Source organism: Varroa jacobsoni, unplaced genomic scaffold (assembly GCF_002532875.2).
Source record: "Varroa jacobsoni isolate VJ856 unplaced genomic scaffold, vjacob_1.0 scaffold_1448, whole genome shotgun sequence".
Lineage (NCBI taxonomy): Eukaryota > Metazoa > Arthropoda > Arachnida > Mesostigmata > Varroidae > Varroa > Varroa jacobsoni.
In genome coordinates this window covers 16,940-40,843 of record NW_019214350.1, presented here as the reverse complement: position 1 = coordinate 40,843, position 23,904 = coordinate 16,940, and the positions used below count along the sequence as shown (strand labels likewise).

Here is a 23,904-nt window from a genome sequence, read left to right as displayed (position 1 = left end):
GACCATATAGAAATTGAAGGTGCATGATCCTAGTCGGTACTCAAGTGGCCCAGCGCTCAATGTTTGCTCTTGGCCAGTGTATTCGTTCTCTCTGGATGATTTCAGCAAGATACCATAAAACACTCACCATTCTGTTAAGTAACATAGGAAAAAGTATGAACACAGTCCACGTGTCGAACGTACATTTCGCAACAACGAGACTCTTCTTCCGCCTATTAATTTGCCGCATCGGTGCATAGGTAAGCACATGAACACACGAATTTTTTCAGGCCTACGCCGTTGCTGGTCATACTGGGGCTGACGGTGGGCCTCCGTCCCAACTAGTACGAACTCTGCTTCTATCTCTGTACAAATAACTCTACCTTCTTCTATTCTGCTATCTGTGGCGACATTGCTACCTGTCAGATGAAGGGCAGCCTGAGCTGCCACACACATGCGTGTCTCTGCTTGTTTGTATATATGAAGACAAATCGAGTCCACCCCAGTCATCTAAATATAGGCATTGGCATCGGCATCTAGTTTATTAGGTATCTACCGCCAAAAATATTTCCATTGTTGTCTGTGCGCGGGCTATTCCTCATGCCTCCGCTTACGAGTCACGATCATCTAGCTATTCATCGTGGCTTATCCGTGCCCCTCTCGCAACAAACCATGTTTTTTTCACGGCTTAATTCAGTACAGAGTAGACTACTACGAGCATTTTCATTTGAAGCCACTTTTCACAACGCGGCATGGCGACGGTCTCGCGTACTCGGATATCTACTTTGTCCACTTGTGCTTCCTCTCGAGAATTTCGACGAAGCGCCATTGCCAAAATGGTGAACCACCAATCTACCAGCTGCAGCACTCGCTGGGTTGCCGGCCCGATCAAACTCTCACTTCAAGACTGTGCTTTCAGTTATCTAGCTGATACGGACACTTGTAATAATTGTTTTGTAGCATATAATACGTGATCTTATGCGCCAAAAGAAGTGCTTCCAACAGATTTCTCGTTCACCTCGGAATTGGAACGGATAATGAGACGCTGGCCTTATCAAACCCGACTTTCGAAGACACCTATTACGGACCTTTTATATATCTACCTCTGCATAATATCCATAACATATAGATTAATTGTTTGGTGACAATTAGAAATATCACGAATAGGTTCCTCATTTTGAGGATCGCTAGGCAGAAAGGTAACATCAGTCACGAATAATCACAGAGACACTGAAAATTTCAAATGTTACCATATATTGGGATATAAGCATCTTATTCCTGAAAGCGTAGGCCTTACTCGCTAACTGAAAGACTTGCTTTTACTGTGTTTAGACCTATCCGGATCAGCGTCGGGTGTTTACTGTTTGAGGCTGACGACGCAAATAAGAATAAGTTCGTTTGCAATATAATCGGTGTGCATCTGTTAAAGGTTATTTTATGTAGTCACTGACATAAATTCAACACTGCAACAAAGCTTTAATTTTAGACGGCGATGTCTGCATAGGATCGAGTTCAGCATATTTCTCATAAGCGGTTTCGGCATCTGTGACATTTTCATTCATTCATTAAAGGTACGTTTATACGCGCGACTGCCGTGATCGAATCTTATCTACTGTGAAGAACATCCACGCTTTGTCAAGCCCCCAGTCAATACTGTGGCCTGTAATAGTAATATTGATCTATTGATGACAAAAGAACTCTTTCTGACGTACGCAATCACGAAGCGATCTACGTTGTTGTTATTACTATTCTTATTATTACTATTGGCAGCGATCCGAGGCGACAAGATTAAAATGGCGGAAGCTCTAATTGTCACTTTCCCTCAGATGATTACTGTAGAAGAGCGAGACGCAGACTAAACGCTTTGGTTGTCTGCGTATTGCTAGAGTACAGGTACTGCCATTACTATCACTAGCAGATCGTACTACAGGGGACAGAGAAGCTGGATACGGGGCGGGCCAATTTCAAGTGAAGGCTGAAGTAGAGACGAGATCCTGACCAAAAACTGCCCAAAGGCCGCCGCCCTCCCTGCGACGCAAGCTGGGTACTGCTGCCGCTCCAGCTCCAGCTTACGTCGGCTTTACAGCGAAGCAAGAAACCCGTTTCCGTGATGTGAACGTGCGTTTTCTGCCGCTTTATCGATCGGCCTAGAAGCATCATACTAATAATTAACCTTGGTTGTTTGTCTGGCCAGAGTGGACTACGGGGCGGCGCCTGCTGTTGTTATTTCCTTTGCCACCACGATGATCATCGTTCACTCTGTACCCTTCATGCAGTATTGAAGTTTCTGTGAAAACATACTATCGTCACACGGCCGCGGCAGCAGTAGCAACGGCAGTAACACGAGTGCTAGTCATGACGCTGATGGTAGCTGAAGTAATAGTAATAATAGTAGCAGTCAAGCGGTCGATGATGGTGGTCGGAGGTTTCGCGCCAGAAACGTTGCCAAAGTCGTTGCCGCCGCTGGTGAGAATGGACGACACGTGCGTCAATCCATTATCGCCTGCGGCATCAATATTGCCTCAGATACATTTCCTCCTCCTATTCTCCTTGAGGAACGGCTAGTTAATTTAACATGCCCTTCCCGCGGTACGTACTGCCGCCAGCACTGCCAGCGCCTCCGCCGCCCTTGCTGCTACTGATGATGGTAATACCGGCGTCGCACTGGCGGCAATGGAATTTTTGCCTCTATAGTCGCGGACGCCGTGCTATATTTGCCTACCATTGAGCCATCGGATGGACTCGTGATGTCATAGTGATGATACATACCTGTCACCTCACTTCGCGCCGCGACGATAGGTGGAAAGGGGCGGATGTGAAACTCGCGCGCGGAATTACTTCGGTGTTTTTAGGAAAGTGGTGCAAGAAATAGCTAAAATAAGGATGTATGGAGAGAGAGAGAGAGAGAGAGAGAGAGAGAGAGAGAGAGAGAGAGAGAGAGAGAGAGAGAGGGGGGGGACAGGAGAACTCGCATATACGTAATGAACAATGTTGAGACAGATCTACTTACTATACGTACGTACGTACTTCTGTCTACTTCTACAGAACAAGTTGTTGTTAACACTACATATTGTATGTATATGTTTATGGTGCGACGACATGGCGTAGGACGATGAAATGAGCTGATTTTCTAATTAAGGTTATCATACAGTGAAAAGGTACATGGGAATTTGTTTGCGACATCTACCTTTCCATTGTGCTTAGTCCTGGCTTCTTAATTAAACGCACAGAGTGCAGAATGCCGCAGTAAAAACAATGACCTGATAGAAGGCATATTACTACGTGCAACCCTATTGTGCTCGGTGAGGTTTAGGCCTATCCAAAATACCTGAAATAGCCTTATAATACAATTTCAAGCTATTCCATTGCAATTACTAACTACCCGCATTATATCTAGTCATCTATTAAGCATAGCTTCATCAAAAAGTATAGATATGGTTTCAGATTTTAAATAGGCAATGTTAAATTCATTCTTCCTGAAATGGCCTTAATTAGATTACATTACTTATTGAAACATGTTAAAAAAAAAAAACGTTAAATGTATGCAGTCCCTATAGAGCGCTCTTCTAAAGCTTCCGTAGACTTATAGAAGCAATCTAATTGTCATTTGATTAAAAAAAAAGATGTAGTTTTAACGCAAGCCTACCCATCAATGGCATCTCGTATCTTTGGACGCGCAAATCAATCGAGACGGGGACGGATTATAATTATAGCAGCGAATGCTGAACGAGTTAAGCTCTATTATCTAGGCTACGCATCGAGGTTTTTATTATATTTTGAGACAACGAACATTTATATGCAAAGTTAGCAATGAAGACCCTATCGATTGTCCACCAACACACGGACTCGATGTACGCACGGGAATGAAGGTCGATAAGTGCATTTGTGTACTTTATGCGTGTGCTTATTGTTTTAACGCGTTGTTCTGCTCAGCGCCGCTTTTACCGAGCGTCTAAACCATATATTTTTCTGGAGGATAGTTAGACGGTTTCCTCTGTTTATGCAGTATAACTTCCAGTGTGAAATATTGTGGAACACTATGCCACTGGTTGTGGATGCTCGCCTTATATCCAGACAATGATTTCTGTTACGTGTATATGCTAATATTGATCTACACTTTTTCCATGAGGCGGTGTTTGACTTGCATTAGGACACAATGTGGACTCGGTATTTCCGAAAGGGTCTAAGCAACGCGCTGCTGGAGTACACAAAGGCCAAAAACTCCTAGTAGCAGCAACTTTGTCACATTTGCGACTGACAAGCAGCACAGCGCTGGCGATATAAACAGATTTAATAATCTATCAGAAAAAAATCTACCCCTACCACCGTCGCTATTTACGTTCACTGCTCGCCAGATGTCACGTTTCTGATTCGGGTTAACGCCTTATTCGAACCGCGACAGTGTTTTTGCAAGTTCTGCTTTCATCTTTTATGACTGACGGTTTGTTCGGCCGTCAAGCGGTAGAAGTGGGCCTACGTTTTAGCCTGAACACTACGGCGAAAAATAGTCCGAACGAAACGACTTGAACGACTACACGAAGTGTTTCCATCTGCTGTGCTAGAAACAGCTTGGCAAAAAGTACACGCCGATTGGTAGACGAGGCAATACACTTTTGGCGCCTAAACTGAACCCGGGCCGGTCAGGAGGGCAGACGCCCACTCTGGTTTCGTTACCCGGCTCCCCGCTGCACGACAGGCCACAAAAACGCCGCCAACATCAACAGCCATCGGAGCGACGTAGGGGCTGATATTTCCATAAACTAAAAGGCAGACACGCATGGTGACGCATCTTGCTTAATAGCTGAAGCCAACGCAACGTCCCACTTGACAAGCAAATATATTTACCATTTCGATTAATTCACAAGCCATATATTAGTACTAGATCTATCCTGTAAAAGGTAATGCATAATTTATCTCGAACGCTTATGTCCGTCGCTGTTGGCCTACGTCCTAATTTGCTTCACTTAACTTGTAATTCGTCCTGATGCAAATAATTAAGACGTTTGTACTTAAAATATCCATTAAAAACAAACGGGTTTACTAGAGATCTTGATTTTTGGTAGCTCGTTTTTGTCAGGTCTTTTGACAGCTTCAATTACTGCGGGTAGCGTTTTGAGATCTATCTAGAACGCTGAAAACGATCACTCGTAATCTCTAGTCGAAACAAAGAGACGATCTTATGTTTTTAAGCTTCTCAAAAGTCGTACTAATATTCTCCCACAGAGCTTTTAGGGCAGGGTCCATACGAGCAGTTCCTCAAGTATAACCGAAATATGAAATGATTGATTGGAAGAGCGCATAAGCGTATGAAATCAATATTGTAGAAAGCGATCATCGACTCTGACTACACTTGATGCGTGTGTGGGTGTCTGATCGAATGGGCGCAGGAACGCCAAACGTATTAGTCAAATTTCGATACTTTTCTACATTTCTCTCAGTTATATTAGTTGAAGATTGAAGACTGCGTCTTCGAGCACGCTACGATTTCCGTGTAAGGACGAGTCGCTGTTGATTTGGGTTGTTCAATCCGCGCATTTCATCTGCACTGGATAGCGACCACTCGAGGAGCGTGAATGATTGCTTGTCGTCTGCAGGACGAGGAGTCCTGATGCGAAGGCACAGGCAACTTGATCAGTTGGAGGACTTTCTTCCGGGCTACTTCAATAACTAGCCAATCGGATCCTTCCTTCGAGCCCAGCAGCAGCGCTAGCCTAATTGCCGTCTAACTACTCCATGTTCAGTTTGCTATAGGATATAACGTATCCGATCGCAGACGATGGTTTACGTAGGACTCTTTCTATCGATAGTTCAAGATTGTACTCCCCGAAATACGGTCTATAATAGTTGTAACGGGTAACGCCACCACATTTGGTCCGAATGGCACCAGGCTCCTCATTTAACTGGTACATATCTAGATACATAATACACAATGCCCTTTTCAGTCATACTCGAATACGCCCTCAGGCTTTATTGGAGAAATGATTAATAACAATTTTTTATTTTAAAGAGTTTTGCGTGGAATTTATGTGATGATGATGATGCTGCCTTCAGGTAGAGCGATAGTAATTTCGGTAGTTTTGTAACAAGACTATAATAAATCCAGTTAAATTTTTTTCTACGAATGAATTACGTCTATTTGTTCTTATATCACTTTTACGAAAAACTTAAATAGTCCTTTCTATTTTCTCCACCAAGCTAACGTCCCTAACGTTATACGACTTCAGATGCTAGGTCACGCACATTGTCGAAGTATTCTTTTCATAGGTACAACCATCTTCCCATGTTTTTATATCTGATCCTTTTTTTTAACAACCATACCAAGCCACTTTTTAGGGAGAAGACCGGAGCTTTTTCTTTGGTCGATTGCTGTGTAAGTTACTTACGCTCTGAGAAAGAGCTCCGAAGTCGAATCGCTGCTCACAGGTAGACTCCGTTCTCCAGTGGCCATGTTTGTACAACTTCGTATACCAATACCTTTGAAAAGAAGCGGACTTCCTAAGCGGACCTCAGAACGGTCCAAGTGTGTATATATAACAGATTCGCAAAGCGGTCTTATCGCCGCCCCAGCGTTCATGCGCTGTTGAGTGAGCAAACCACGTCTGTGAAATAATTGGTAGTTATTGCGTCTATAACATTAGTGGTCGGTAACTACTTACTCTTTTTCTGTGTGAAACCGCATAAATTCAAGCTAATGTGACAATGATTGCTTTCATCAGCGCCGACGACTGGCGACACTTGAGGGAATTGGCTATAATTGGCTGAACGCTGGGGCGGTTTTCTAAGGCTACATGGCACCAAGAAGGTTTCCAGTTCCGATTAAGCGTAACTCTGATCCTAAAGGATCTGCAGTAAATAGACGAAGTATGTTCAGCTGTGAAGGAGCTGAATAGAACTTCGGAGGCGTTGCAAAAGAAGCGGTATATCAACAGGTGAAGACGTTTAATTGAAGGAGGTGGACGCGCCGAGTCGTTAGTCTACAACAGTAACCTCCTTCCGGCCGGCCGGCCGGCCGGCCGGCCGGTTCAGTAGCAGGTTCCGGCTGGTAAAAAAAATCGTGGACGTTCGACTACCCCAGATTTGCCTAAACGTGCCTGTGAAAGTCTGAAAAATATCAGGTTCAAGCGCCCTGCAGGCTGGGTAATCTCACAAACTTCTAAGGCACATTTTCCTTATCCCAATCTTATAAAGAGCGTACTTCAATTTTTAAAAGATTACGCCTACCTTTCGTTTTGCGAGGAAGGTACACTGATAGCATCGAATTTGACACCGCATCTTTTGACAAAGGTTTTAGCATCGAAAACAGACGATTTCATACAAGCCGTGAAAGCACGAAACCGTACTATATATATGTTCATATATAATACGGTTTATATATATATATATATAATCCGGTTTATATTTATTATACGGGCAAGTGTAAAATCAAGATGACATTTTTTCCTGTTCTACTTGTGCAACATAATGGTCGATCATTTTCTTACCACTTAAGTAACATGCAATCGTTAGTTTCTATTTGTTCCTTCACAACGCCAGAATAACATCGATGACCTTCCTTCATACATTCCGCAAACCATCAAATACGTTTTCCCCTGTTCACTCTCATTCATTGAGCAACATTCACACTTCGTGGAAAAAAATTTAAGAAAGACACTGCCGTTAGTTTTGCCCTCCTTTATCGGTTCAATCGTTTCCAGGATTTCTTTTCCACCTTGCGTTTGGGCGGCATCGAATTTTTACCGCTCGTTTTCCCTAGCAGCTCTTTACTGCGTGTGTGTATCTGAGTGATTTTTCCACTGGATAATCTAGGGCCATGTCGAATGTCCTTGAAGAACCTAATTCGATTATTATTGTGTGTAGGCCATGTAAATATATATATATATATATATATATATATATATATATATATATATGGTGTATATACGCTGAGCGCATGCACGATCGACCTTTTGTTGTCAGAGTCTTAACGATAAGCGAAACAGGAAGCAAGGTTCTATAAAATAATGAATCGAAAAAAGCCTACAAATGAAAAAGACGAAGCCTGTAGACGCCGGCTAAAAATATATCTCATCGACTGTGAAAGCTGACAACATACCCGTCGTGATATATCGACAATAAATTAGACGCTACTGTAAATATCATATTGTATCAATTATTTTGAGGTTTACCTCCGATACTGCTGTCGCCGTTAGCTACTGTCTCAGACGGCGGGCTTCCAGCAGCAAATGGTTGTACGATAACATCGTATTCGTGCCGCACCGCACCCTTGTCTGCATCGTTATTGGAGGCGTATTGCTGAGTGGACCTACTCAGTCAACCTACAAACCGTTTAGGTAATCCTGCGTCTTTGATGTTCCGTTGATTTTCTTCAACACGCGTTATAATGGTAATAAGAGTACATGTTGGAAATGGTTGAAGTGCCGTTGACACACGTCTTACCCTCACTAACGTATCAAACTATTCTGCCACTTGTTATGGTTTTCGCTGCCACTGCCGCAAATGCCACGATTACTGATCATGATAATAATCTACTGCTGCGCATGACAGTAACATCGGTCACTGTTGACCTGCTGTTCTGATCAGCGCAGCCGTCGTAATTGAAGCTCCTGATCTTCGTTTTAAAATACCTTTCTTCTATTCATTGTTGATTGCTGTCTGCATCGCCCTGTTTGCCTTTGTTGCTCTTTTTTATCGACTAGCCTTCCTACCTTCCCCTTTGTTGTCCCTCGCCTATTGTATATGCTAACTGCCTTCAGCCTCCTCCTTCAGCCAGCAATCGATTATCAGATATAAACTACCTGCCAGTTACTGGGTCGAAAGAAAGAAAACTAGTACCGCTACCCGGCGACGGAATGGGTCGGGGAGAAGAAAGGTAGGAGAAGTAGAAGCGGTCTTTAATGGCGGCGTTTTCAACGACTTACAATAAATCGTATTTGGTCAAAAGCTTGATCGGGTTCTCACGCGCGTGGAAACGTGTACAGGGTCTGCTACTGCTGCCGTTGCAACGGTGACTGCATTCGATACACGACGTACTCACTAGCTAAGTTTGCCTTCGACAGCCAGGAAGGCGCAGACGCGGCCGCCGTGCCATCAGTGGCAAAAAGATCTACACTCAAGTCTAGGCGGCGGCGGCGGCGGCGGCGGCGGCGAAGGCTTCCCGCTAGCAGCAGACGTCGTCGCTCTGTCTGTGGGCGCAGTGGAGATGAATTAGTCGGCTCAGTTCGGCGTTCCGCATTTATCCGACAACAAATAAAAACCGAAAAAAAAAGCGAGCACAGTGGCATTTCGAAGAAGCAGAACTGCGAATAGCAACGCAGGCTGAGTGGGGTGGAGTGGTGAAGCGCGGGCGACGAGGAGAGGTTGTCGTAAGTCGGTAAGTGCGTTTGATATAAGATAGACGCAATAAGATCTGCTAGATAGATAAAGAAAATCTACTAGATAGATGGAGTATGGTGCGTAGACGCATAGACGTTCACATAGTTTATGTGGCATATTGACAATAGTACAACAACACAACAGAAAGGCGGATAGACAGCATCAAGATATCATTATCGTCTCGCGCAATACGTATACGCACACGAATGGTGTCAAGGGGTCACTCGTGGGTAATCATTGACGGTATTGCCCCCTCTACTTACGGCTCGATGCGCACGCGCACACGGTGCGACGACAAACGTGTCAGAAGTCGAGGATATAATAATAAGGATAATATATTTGCATATGATGCAAAGGTTGAAGATCGAGCGACCAACTGAAGGACCATCACAGCGCTACAGGACCGAACAAAAAAATGGGATCAATAGAAACAGCGCCAATCAGAGAAGCGGTGAAGCTGCTAGCCACTACAACGGTAACAAAAGGAACTGTAGGGGCAAAAACAACCTTGAAGAATGCTATTGGATATTGGCACCTGTTGATCTTCTATGGTGAGACGACTGCGGCAGTCCAGCCAGATAGACGAAATACTGAACAGTGTCTGTAAACGAGTAATAAAATCATGATTACTCTCTACTACTGCAAACAAGTGATGCCTTGATTCGGCCATAAATGATAAACATGATTATATAACTATAAATTGTTGTTGTAGCACTACATAAAAATGTAGAAAATGGAAAAAGGAAGACTAAACGCAGACCATAGCAGCAATACATTATCATTCAAATTGTACTGATGCCTGTATTGATGATATAGTAATGCTTGGTCTACACGCCTTTAGAACTAAGTCGACCCGGGTTTCATCTGGCGTCGTTGTTGTGTCTAATCTGATTCCTTTACTTATGCTAAAGAAGACTATAGGTCGAGTACATATTATCTCGCTCTAAGTACCTTGCCTTACCTAACCCGATAGCATTCCGTAATTTCATCAATCTATTGTTGTGTGTTTGCTAGGAGCTCAACCAATTCGAATTTGTCAAGCGCTGATACGTTAGCATAACATTTCGGCGTTATTATTTACAGCTTCTGGAAGCTGCGTGAATAGGATCGGCCGACGACTGATCTCTGAAGGACCATCGTGAGTCGAGTCGGCCTTCAGCCGACGTTTAACAGATGTTGTCAACATAGAGTTGGCTAACTTATTGAAACATCAGAAAAGCTTTCAAATATTTCTTTATTTACGTATTCTACACGAAACGAAAATCAACTACGCGTTCAGGACACCGGCAAAGCTTTTTCTCCTGTCCTTTTTTCCTAATCAAATACATATTCTGCCAATGAAGATATAATAAACATTCAGCAATGATTTTATGTTTCGGGAACGTTGTAAATTTTTGAGTGTTTATTGTTATTTTTTACAAGTGTTACTAAGTGAGTGCTCACATTTTAGTACGTTCAACTCGGTATGTTAATGCTGTTTCCGAGACGTCATCGAGGGATGAATATCTTTTCCTTTTTTGTTTATAGTAAATAGCTCTTTTTTTTTTTTTTTGACATTTTAACATTCGATTTTGAAAACGAAAAAATTATTTTTAACCGAAACTGATTCCACACTTAACTGTTTCAACTTACTAATTGACAATTATCAGGGGATTGTTGCCATATGGCGCCACCATATTTCGTTTCTATTCTTCCCAAATAAGTATTACATTAACTCGATTAACCTCAGAAACGATTCGGCCAACATAAACTTCCCTCCTAACATACATTTTTTTACGTTGGTGCCATCTTAGCAATAAAACAATTTCCCACAACCGATAGATCAATTTTAGCTGTATGAAGCTGCTTCAGATTTTTACTAAATTTATCGAGCTCGGTTGATTGACGTGAACACTAAATCGCCGCTAGCGAAGTGATAGCTGATATGGGAATAATATTTTCATTTTTTTTTTTTAGCACTTCTCTCACAAGGCATATTAAGGAATATTTATGTAGAAATTATCTACGGTGTTCGCCATATTACCCTCCAATCGAAACTTATCATGAATGAAAAATCGTCTTTGAACAGGCCTTCGCCATGTTAAAGCTTCTGAATAGACTGTCAGCTACAACGAAAACGAAAAATAGATTTATTAATTTTAACCCAAAAAAAAAATGATGTCTGTTACGTTGGTTGGGCATAATAATCAGTTCAAAGGGAATTTGCGCGTAACGCATAACAGGTTTGAGTGGCTTACAATAATAAGCTTACGTTCGTTCGTTCTTCTTGCTTTCATTTACTCAATGTCCATAATCCCAGTAACCATCAAAGAAAGGTGTCTACGGGGGTGCACAGGGATTTGAAAGGGCAAGGCCACTGAATATTCTATTTGGGATCCCTCTTAGCAGCGGCTTTCTACAAAACAAGAGTACAGCAAGCCTCACAAAAGAGCCAAGTAAGTCGCTGTTGTTACTTATATAGTACTTCGTAATGGCCGAACGGTTCCAACGACAAAACAAACGCAACCGTGACCGACTGATGGCTAGATTCATAAATTGTTTACTTATGACATCCGTCACGGAAGATGACACGATCACCTACGCCTAATCTGCGTTATTTGCCCTGCCACAAGCCGTCTCTATCGCAGGCCCCCTAGCGCACTCTTTGGCTGTCGTCACAATCGAATAGTAAAATTCAGTAGATAACGCGAACATATACGCGTATCTGCTAGCAGGTGCGCGGTCGCTCATCTCTTGCTTTCGCGGCCTACAAAAACAAGCATACACGAATCCATGTAGGTCGCCTTCCTTCTGATACAGCTGTTTTCATCTGATTTCTCTCTGCTTCAGTACGCGTCGTATCAAGACGTCGTGTTGTCCGAAACTCCAATTCAAGATGTAGGCACCTACCTGAAGAACCAGTGACCGCTAAATAACCATGACAAAGGTTGTGTGTCTTATGCTACAAGTAAATAAGTCGGTAGGACTTGTTTTACACATGGCATCTCTTAATGCTATCAACATTAGTTAAACATCACTACAAAGGTTCTTTAGTCTTAGATCTATCAGACCTCAACGTTTTGGCATCAAACTGAATTGGTTCTAACAAACGTGAAGGATATATAAAAGTCGATTGTTTTCGTTAATGCTAAATGTAAGATACGGTTCGACGATAAACTGGAATAATAGAAAGGTAATATCATCTGTTGTGCATGTTTCTACTTTTTCTTACTTTCCCTATTGCTATTTAATGTTTATATAACTGAATGAACATTGTTCAAGCTATAGGTATTTGGCAAGCCTCTAGGTAGCAATTTATCAGCTAATCTATCTATCTATATTAAATAATGCAAATAGTTTTTAGCCTTCTCACAGCCGCCGCTATGCGTCATCTGGCTTACGAGATAGTTATTTAGGATTTTTTAACATCACCACGTTACCAATGGTGGATGCGCAATCCATCCTCGTGTGCTATTCGATAGATTGAATAAAGATTACTACGCGCGCGCACCCGGGCACAGCCAATGGGACGATAACAGGCGACGTCGGGTGTCGGGTAAAATCCTTTGGATGAAGGTCATGTTGACGCTAATAAGAGTCAGCGGCAAAGTCATTTGAGCGTGCCGTCGTCTGAGAGAGAACGCATTGCCCACCCCCGAGAAGATGCATGGTAACTTCTGCCAGTTTAGCCGCGTTCTGATTCAGACACAAAGACATCATAGCCTGTATATTAAATTTACCAAGTTCAAACAACGTTTGGGAACTCTTAAGAGCTGATATAGAGTAGGTTCAATGGCTTGACAGTCTTTGCTAATTAAACTAATCCGTGATCAGTTCGACGCTCAGCTCTTGAGATGGCTGTAGGTAGAAGGTAATAGCTACGATACAAAATCCGATACGGGTTGGATTGATCCATAAAGGAATTTTCCGAGTCACGCAAAGTGTCATATTGTTGCAGAGCTTCGAGAACTGAAACGAGTAGCAAGCTGGAACTTTATGTCATACTTTCTTATGTATTAAACGCAGAGGATAAGATAACAGCAGTTACTGAAAGACTCCAGTGGTGGATGCGCTCTTGCCTTCCTGCTATTAGCATGAACTTCTTAACGAGTCTTTCCTTCATTATCGACCTTACAGACTAAACTTCCGAGAAAAAAATAATGGCCATATTAAACAATGATTTTATCGATATAATACTAATTTGCTCTTCCGCCTGAAACCTGAAGCGTCTTTAAATCACTAGGACAAATATTTTACTCAAGCACTAAGGTAAAGCAAAGAGCAGTGTGATATTTAGGGAGAACGAATCGAGAAACGTGAGGTTGGACAAGCCTGAGTAACCAGTAGATTCGAAATAGCTGGCATCTAACAACTTTTTCATATTTAAATACTTCAAAGCATACCTTTTTTTTTTTTTTGAAAACCATACAATTTAGCGGCCTTAAGACACGAGCTGTTATCATCGTAGGGTGAGCGGCCATATAGATGCTATTCTCTGTTGGGTTTCTACGTTAAATAACTATCTAGCAATAGTTTTTATAAGTATTTCCTGCCTTGGCCCATCGACACCTATCGAGTAACCTAGGACAAACTGCGATTAGTTTTGTGCTGCAATTTTAGCGAATGCGGAGCTAATGGTTGGATTCATTCTGTAAGCCAATGACGTGGCCGGAAGGCCATGCGTTATGATTAAACAAAAATGGCCCACTTCGTCTATGTGAACTTATGTTTGCTCACGTGACGGATGTTCCGCCGGTAACCGGCTCTTCCGTCCCTATTAGGCAAAGCTGTGGAAACACTGCGGCACGGTCGGAGGCGTCCGCGTCGAACGCGGTGGTAGCCGCCGCACAGTTGTGGAGGATAAGCACGGATCAATGTGTGCCGGACAAAAACTGAACTCCAGAGTATTAAATGAACGGTACTCTGCCTCGGCAAGTGGACTGATCATCGTAGATGTTCTGCTCTTGCTTTTTGTTCGGTCGCATAAGTAAAACGGAACATATTGTAGAGATTTAGTCATCCAGATGTACGTCCGCTCAGGAGAACCTACACGCAACCTGTTTGGGTTCTGTCGTCCTAGGTACGTTCAATAGGTAAGCGATTTCCCTTCTTCCCCTACTCACTGTGCCAATCTATACAGCATCATAATATGTAGTTCAAAAGTGGTTTGATGTTGGGTTCAGCTCTTTCATATTGGCTGGCTGATTACAGTTAGGATACGCGGACAGAGTCATCCTTGTACGCTCAATGAACACGACCTGATTGTTTAGGTCGGCCCTGGCCGTGACGTTTCATAAGCTGGGTTCATTGCCGCAGTTAGCCAACAATTCAACTGTTATCATCAAATCCAATGGGATTTTTCTGAATGTGCAGGATATCAGTCTTGTAATGCTGCTAAGCTTCTGTAACCTGTTTATTGCAGTTCACTAACTTTCTGTCCAGCGTGTGTTAAAAGGCCGATTCTAGGACAGATAAGGCCACAAACATTTGCTGTTATCAAAAGCCGTCAAGGTTTGCTAATCAATAAAATCGGGCATTAATTAAGAACAACGTAAAAGGAGAATATCTTTTGAAACCACTGATACACATTAAATTGACATTTACCTCAGGAATGGGACGCATATATACGGCAGACTCTTTAGCATGACAGGAAAAATATCGAGCCTTACTTTTTGACTTAATTTAAAGGAGTTTTCGTATTACCGGTTCAAATATCGGAACAAGATTCTGTTCTAGATATTCAGATAGAAAAATACTTGCTTTAATAAGTTAGCTAAATGACTAACGGTCTTTGACGTTGCAGTTTTACAAATAGAGTGTGGCCTTTTCATAGCATAGAACTTGAGTTCGCCAGTTCTAACATTGCTAAGATGGGCGTGTGTATCTATTCGTTTTGGGGTTACGTCGTCCTCCAGACACAAATTGCATTTTGCAATAGTAGTTCTAACAACATAAACACTTCCTTTCTCTAAAATGATGGCTGAAGTAAACGTAGGATTAGAACTGTGACAAAGCTGCTGATGTATTCGTTTCACGCCAACCGAACGCTGAAAAATCAATCGAGAAGTCGATAGTACATGCCAACGTTTAAAGCAGTGCTCATGTGTGCGCAGAGTGCCAGCCCATATTATACAGTAGCACGATACTCAGTTTCAACACTAGTTTGAGCAATATTCGAAGTATTTCTGCGTCAACCCGTCAGCAGCTTCATTCGCCCGTCAAAATAAGGTTTGGAACATAGGATTCTCACCTGTTCTATGTCACTCGTGGTTAATAGCGCAGGGAATGTTCCACATATCGCAGTTTGCCGGCTCGATGTTGTAAATAAGTACTACTGGCCTTCAGCATTGCACCCCTGTTCTGGTATCTGGTATTTCTTTTGGCTAACGTTGATGACATCATCACTGTGACCAAAGGGGCATCCTCGTAAATTTCGAAGTATCACTGAGCAGGTACAGGAAGCAGGGGCTTCAGTCAGTTTTTAACGTATTCGTTTTTGCGCTTGTTAGCATTCTTTCAGTGTGACGGAACGGCCGGCAGCTTTGGTGTGCCCTACCCGAATTAACTATGAGAAACAAACTATTAACATACTGGCCAATTAGTTGAACAAAATTGAATTACTCTCAGCTGAAATTCATTTGCAAAGAATTTTTTTAACCCATACTTTTGGACGTTATCGTCAACAGGTATCATATTAATTATTTGTGTTATGATTGCGTTTTTTACGATCAAAGTGTAGCTCATTCCCCACGACAAAGATACTGTCTGTATTTTCAGGTTATCGTAACAACCGCCAAGTAGATAAAGCTATTTAATACGAAATTACTTACTACCATAGTCAAAACTGAGCGAATTAGAATTTCGTGTCATAATAAAACAAAAATGTTTGTTTTTTTGCTAGATTGTTATTGCTTTGAAAGTTTGAGGAAGAATAGTCCCTCTATTCAAATATACACGTTTTGAAATAACGGCATTTAGATGTTTGACCTGTTGTTCAGTAATAAACTCTACAAACATTAATGTCATACTTCGAAATGACGCTGTTTTCTAACAACAGGGCGTTTCGCGACGCTTTTTTTCATGCTAGTGATGCATTTGTACTTCTAGAAATCACTTGGATATCATCACCCGGACCTTTAACAGACGAGTGTTATCGAATGCTGGAACGAGCAGAAAATCGGGTTGGGTCGGGTCGGGTCGGGTCGGGTCGGGTTTAGGAAAACGAGCCCCGTGTTGGAAGCTCGCCTTATATTCCGTGAAGGTTCTACGACGCCTATCATTACTACTACCACCGTTACTAGAAATACGTCGAGCCGTTACAACAACGAGTTCGGGGACGGAAATTTTGAACTTGACGGAAAATATCACAGCTGTTCATTCAATCAGAGAAATACGCGGCGTATTATTTAAGCGAAAATCACAAACAGGGACGTTGATACGTTTGCTTCTCGTTGCTCTTGAACCGAATTGCGACCTGTAGTAAAGCACTGATAGCAAACGTCAATCATATCACTGAATAGATAGCATTAAACCGAGACGGCAGCTGTATCGTTGCAAAGGCTTATGGTGCCCATTTGAATGTAGGTGCCATCCACAACGGTTATATTAGTCGAGGCATATCATTAACAATGGAGAAAAGATAGCGAAAGAGCTACGCATTGAATAGTTCATACCAGATACGAGAACGCTTGATCCTGCACCACGGTAGCAAAATGTAGAAGTTACAGTTAAAAACGTACCCGCCATACTAGTCAGACATTAATCGTACAGATTGCACAATCTCAATCACTTTTCAACAGAAAAATTATTCCAATTTCAACATGATGTCAAAATTGCCTCTCGAGACTATCGTGCCCTAGATTCTCGCAGCTACCGAACCGTCAAGTTAGCCAGGTAACCAGTCCGAACAACAGAAGTTCATAGATAGCAGTGAATAGAGTTCACTATAGATATACACTAAGCGATCTCTAGGCAGGGTCGGTTGAGAAAGAACAAAACACATAATTGACTGTGTTTGTAAGTTACTTCCTGTATATTTCTATTCAAAGATATCTAACTATGTTTTAATAGGATAAAACGCGGTACCAGTACTATGATATCATTGCCATCAGTCTAGCGAGTCGGTTCTGAGGTCATGCCCCAAACATAGCTTCGAAACATCGCAACCGGACTCGAGCGAAAGTACTGATTCACTAAACAATAGATATACATTTGATTTTTTTTTATTAAAGTTTCGAATCGGCTAGATTTTATTAATCGCAAGCTCTTACCTTGTGTAGAGTGAGAATAAAAAGATGACAGTGAAGTGGGGCCCATCATCAAAGTAATTATGTATGTATCTCCCGCCGAAGAAGCACTCCGTTTTGAAGATAGCACTTCAAAGCGAAATAGCGATGTACTCCTCGGAAACAGTCGTTGGCGGAACTCAATAAGCGCAGTTCGTGCAGGTATTCGTGTTCGTTACTGTCCTTAGCTCATGCCCACAGAGCACCGAAATGACTCCTATTCGAGTACATATTATTACTTTTAGTCAGGATAGGTTACACTCGGTAGCATCGCGGCTAGCCCGAGCCTGAACCCATCGTTTTCGTTCTTAAACTCTTCATGGGACTCGGCATGGATCTCAGGTATCATCTCGTAAGGTAGCGCCTGTAGTGAAAACCTTAGCTATCGGCCGATGCTTGGTGATGTGGTACCAGAAGCGCTGATGCGGCACTACCTAACGCTTACTTCGACAGGAGTATTGAGAGTTCGAGGCGTCGCAGTCGAAAAATACTCCCGAAACGGGACCTCGTAATTGGTTCGCACGGCCTCATGCTGGGGTAACGGTCTCCTGGCGGACCATTAAATACTGAGGCGGAGATCGATCCTATCAAAATGGAGGAAGCCCATTAAGTGTGTGTGTGTGAATCTGGGTGCACATGTGCGCGTGTGTGTAATACCCAAAGCGCTATAAGTATATCGTTACACGCGGATCTTGGTGCAGTTATATGGAGCTGTTCTTTGCGTGGCTGACACAGTGACGGAGAAGCAGCGATACGTACAAGCGAAAGTAAATTGAGTTTACGAAATGGTGGTCGAGGGAAAAGTATTAAACGCTAGACGATTGAAGGAAGAAGGTAAATCGTAATTAAAAAAAAAAAAAAGAATGGAAAGCTGTCATAAATGTAAATAGAACGATGGTCCATGTGGAAGCGTGAAGTAGCCTAGACGAGTATTTATTAACACCTCTTTTTTTTTGAAGTTCTTGAACGCAGTATGTGGTATACTAAATGTATACAGTTTGAGATTCATACTTATAATCATTTCAAAATAAACGTTACGCCTTCTTTCATGTATCAAAAGATTAGCTCAAACGAAAATTCACTCTTTTTATATTGGCTAACTGCTAGGTTAAACAACGACAATGAAAAAACAACGTATAAAAAAACGACGAAAGCACTCGATATAGGCCGAATAGATTTTCCTAAATAGACATCCTTTGCGAGAGATTTTCTACTGAGTCAAACCACAGCACCGTGCTTTTCTTAGTGCTCGTGACATCATCAATGGGGCGCTGGCCTTTGGAATTAAACATTTTGGTATTCAGGTTCCATCGAGTGCATTCTTTCTTCCTGCAACGAATAATCGTTTGTTCTTATATAATATATTTTTATTATTATATTATAATTTACATATAAGAGTACTTATAATTCGCAGTTATTTTCTATACATGAGTATCATCTTTTTCTTAACAGGTTCACAAGTACGATAGACATTTTCAGCCAGCGCTTACTATTTGAGCTAGCGATTTGAAAGCGTTTTGAAACTTCTCGGCTCAAGGTCATACTATCCCGCTGAATTTGACGCTACTCAATGGCCACCTGAGCAATTTTTTTTCTATCTTTATTTAATCGAATCGAAACAATCGTCCACTTTGGCTTATTCAGGCATAATTGCTAATTTTTTTTGTCCTACTTGATCTCTCGCTCAACTTACCTCGAAATACCTGACCGTGGGAAGTTCAAAGCTAGATCTTCGACACCTGCTAATATTGTACTGCGCTGAGTTGGCCTATTGCAGAAACAGGTACAAGTTCTCTGCACTCTGCCTTTCGGTTCGCTGATCGATTTGCGTTCCGTCACCGTATCCCACCAACGTTAATCTACGTTGACATTTCAAAGAACGATCAATTACACAACGGCAAAGGCCCCCATACCCTGCTGGTACAGAGAAACTAATTTCCGGATCAATGTGAAGCGTTTCTGCAACGTTACAGTCTGGCTGATTTAGACTTTATCTGCTGCAGCATGGTGACAAACAAGCCCAAGCGAACCATGCTCGATTCAACGATCATGCTAGAATGATGTATCAGGTGCCCTGTAGATCTGGTGCGCAATTAAATGCTTAGAGATTGAGGTACAAGAATGCATGTCCCGAACAACGGTGGATCATCAACGAAAACAGAAGAAACTGGGGCTGGCTCTGTATAATTTCTGTGTCTCGTTTTATCGCGAAATCGGTCGTTGTGGTGTCCCGATGGGACCCACCGGTGCGGTGAGATTGCTATGAGCTTCATCAGAAGCTCGTCAGACTGTACTGCTACGAGTCACTGCCTGGCTAAACAACGATCGAAGTTTTCTGTGTGTGCAGCTGTCTACGTTGCTGGTCGATACGGCCTCTACGCATGGTGAGATACTAGCTACGGTAAACGAACAAAATAGCACCGGCACCCACGCACTCACTCGCTTGCTCGCGCACAAATATCTAAACGATACTGAGTTCCACTTGTCATTATATTGTCGTTATCGTCATCGCTGACGCTGACGCTGACGTTGACGTTGCTTTTATCGCAGCTTGGGGCCCACTTGTGACGGCGCGATTCCGTTCAGTCGGTCACTTGGTAGCTCCTGTTCCTTCTAGTTCCTGATATCGAGCGGCAAAGAACCGACAATCATGACGCTCTCGTCTCGCTCCACCTGCGTTACTTCTGCGCAGCGAACAGTGTTATTATTTGTTATTGTGCTACGAATCTCCAGCCGGGAGTACGATTGTATTGTAAATGATTTGAACATCCGTCGATGTGGTCAGGTGAGGGCGATCGCAAAACGCAAAAACCCGTATACGGGCAGGTAGTGCGGTGCCACCCACGCGTTTATGATGCTAACATAAGTCTTAGATGAACGTTTTCTTATTCCCTAACTCTCATTCTTAATGCAGTAAAATGCTAGAACCACACCGGGACAGAAAATGAGCGCTTATTAAACTACCTGTATATCTTTCTTTACCTTGTTCTGCCCAGTGATGCGCCGACCTCACTATGCAGTATGTTTATCTGCCCTTTTAGCGTAATGATTATAATAATGCTAACATACTTACCTAACACCTAAAATATATTTTCACGACAAACATGGCCCTGTTGCCATTATTTGGCCGAGCTTCGGAACGAAGGACTGCTTTTAAATTCGAAACGGTTACTGGGGGGCCAGCTTTTGACAATGGAGGTAGCTATTAAACGTAGCGAATTTCTAGGAACCAAATCGCGTTAGGTTTTTCGTCGCGTCGTTAGACGATGTGTCTTAATCATCTTTTTTCGAATAGCGTAGCTTTCAGATGCGAGAACAGGTCAGTACCCCTCATGACCCGCTATTCATCTTTGTTCTGTCATACATATGATGTGTTTGCGGAACTTGACTTCGGAAGATGAGATTATCCATTTTCAACTTCAAATAAAGACTGATCTGCATTATATCGTGCATATTCAACGAAAAAAGAGGCGATAATGCTTTCGTTATTTCCGCTGTAGCTAGTATGTTTTCGTTGCGGGTCCAAACCATATTTTCCAACAGGGATTTAAGGCAGTAATTTTTGTCGAGCTAATTCAATTCTCTGCATGAGCTCGGTCCGAACCAACACTCATAAGAAAAAAAAAAACTACAAAACTGCAGGACCCATTGATTGTACAAATGCTTAAAAATTGAGAAAAAATGTTTTCGGCTTTTAGTGGTCAACGCAGCTTCCGTGATTTAGAATCATTTTTTGTTGGCTCTTCGTGAAAATATTTTATGAATAGGTGACCCATTTTTAGGGGTAGTGTTTGCTCTAGTCGTTTTAAGAATGATTCAGCCTTAGTCCTGCTAGGAGCCTTCCTAAATATGTGCATATTGTCCTAGATGGTTGTTTTATATTAGAGGAAGGGCTACTTCAGATTTAGATTACGTCAGCGTTCATCTGAGTACATTTCTCCTTTTAAGTGGATTTTTTTTGCGAGGAGACAAACTTCCTGCTAAGTCCTGGTCAGAGTAGAGCCCGGCATAGGATGGTCTCAACTGGTCCCGTTTCGGCGATAGTATAGAAAATGTTCATTTACTAGATTTATCCGCTAACAAAACACTGAAACATCCGTGCGAATGACACTGATGATCAAGTAATGTAACTTTTATGAAATTTCCTTAGTATTCATGTACATATATAATTACGTGGAAACCAATCCGGCAAAATTTGGAATTAGGCCATTTTGAGCTACGGGTCGCTAGTAGACGAAATTTGACTAATGTATAAATGCTTCAGTTCTTTACATATTTATGAGTAAGAACCGGTTATGAGTCTACTTGGGGGAAAAAAGGTTCAAAGAAAAAACATTTTTTAGTCTCAGAACTAACCGCTCAATGGTCAATATTTTGTCCTTCGAGAGCCGCAGGGCTGCGGAAATTCACTGAAGGTTGGTGAAGGAGGCTTTAGACAAACAAACGTTTCAAAGACGGAGATTAGACTGTTGAAGCACAGTTAGAGGTTGAAATAGGGAAAAATCGAGTTCGGCGGCGGTGTTGAGTATGTTCGAACATAAAATGATGGTAATACTTGCAATGAACTTCAGGCACATCTGCTACTCTTCAACAATGGAACAATGAATGCAGTCTGTTATCTGGAATTTCTTAAGAAACTATTGGCATGGCATTTGAAAGCATACAGTTCGGTCGTTTACCGACAACGCCAGACTCAGAATTACTTCTTGAGCTGGCTTCAGCCAACCTAGTTCCCCGGCCTAAGCCCGTGCGATTATGTGGCTTTCCATACTTTGAAAAGGCCAGCCGGTGGGTGAGCTTATCCCAGTACCGGCTTACTTCAAGAAGCCACAGATAGAGAAATTACGTATGGAAATGCGGATATATGTACAATGGCCATCTACAGTCAGTCGGAGCGTCGCGTGGAAAGCGCGTAAATGTAAAGGAGAGTACGTAGAACACATTAAAAAACATCATTCTAACACAACTAGTTCAGAAATGGATCAATTCCAATTCGCTTGTACCGGCCTAATCTGGTCCTGCGATCCTAGGTATTGACATCGCTACGTCTCATAACAACATTTTGAATGCTCTTGAATCTTGGCCCTTAGCCCTGTGTTCGATACAGTTATTTTTCATCAGGCCCTTTTGGTGGACGCACAAACGCAGCTAGCATTCATTTGTATTCGATTAAACACAAAAACATCTAAAACGATATAGACAATAACAGCAAAAAGCATCCTACGAAAATAGCTCTCTTCTTTCGTATAGAAGTATTGCAGGGTCAACAATGACTTCTTGAAAGCACATTCAAGAACAACATATAAATCATTAACTTTATAAATCGGTTACGCGTGTTAGCCGCAACAAAAACAAACGGGGTGAAATTTATGCTTGCCTTCATTGGACTGGATATTTACAATATATAGGTACGTCAACAAATGCTGTTTGTTAACTTAAGCTATGGTACTTGCTGCTACTGCTACTTTTTTTTAAAATCATTGATGTAATTATCCCAATTTTAATTTACTGCATTATTTGCATCAGAATAAATCTTTTTCTTTGTTTTTTCTTCGTTCTTAAGCTGGGTTGTTACAACAATGTATCGGTGGTTTGAACAATTCACATTTGTGTAATATACGTACGCATACGCGTCTGCTACATGTGCATGACATGTACATACGTTAAGGTGTTAGCAGCTGGCGATAACGTTTGACTATTATTCTTATCTTAGGAACGTAACGCAGGCATATAAATCATCACGGCTGACTGCCAAAAAAAAAGTCACGGTCAATACGTAGATAAACAGGTTCGCCACAACAACGGCGTTCATAGCGAGAAAAACAATCTTCGTCAATCACTGAAAAGCCGCTAATCAAAATCGGGAACGTTTTTTATTTGTCTAACCGTGAGGCTAGTAATTTTTTCATGGAAAATATTAATATGTATATATAAGTTGACTACTGATGAAGATGCTATGTTACGAAATGTATACAATCATGCCAACTTATATATTTCTATTAATATGATAACCAATTAACTGAATTTATCATAAAAGCATTTAAGACTAAGTAGTAACTTTTAACTTACAGGTAAAATATTATATGTAGATGTATAACGTCCTGTAATACCTATAGTGGCTTTCTTCATTTGCTTTTAGTGCCCTAACGCTTTCCCTAAGTCCAGAAACGTTTTACATCTGATGTTTCTGGTTTTCCAGCGTCGCTCACTAACTCAACAACAAAAACGCAAGATTCGCTTTCAGGGAATTACGAGAACGGAACAGTGCTTGTGTTGAATAAACATATAT

The 23,904-nt window shown here is 42.0% G+C and overlaps 2 long non-coding RNA genes across 2 annotated transcripts; one reads left to right on the top strand and one right to left on the bottom strand.

The window, feature by feature from the left end:
- The first annotated feature begins 5,610 nt into the window (after positions 1 to 5,610).
- Positions 5,611 to 10,742, top strand: LOC111270133 (uncharacterized). The gene is made up of 2 exons (XR_002686153.2): positions 5,611 to 9,349; positions 10,435 to 10,742. It is a non-coding gene; the product is annotated as an uncharacterized LOC111270133 (long non-coding RNA).
- A 715-nt stretch (positions 10,743 to 11,457) lies between these two features.
- Positions 11,458 to 20,462, bottom strand: LOC111270134 (uncharacterized). Its single transcript, XR_002686155.2, has 3 exons — positions 19,309 to 20,462; positions 17,601 to 18,944; positions 11,458 to 12,240 (listed from the first exon to the last, which is right to left on the bottom strand). It is a non-coding gene; the product is annotated as an uncharacterized LOC111270134 (long non-coding RNA).
- Between the last annotated feature and the right edge of the window lie 3,442 nt (positions 20,463 to 23,904).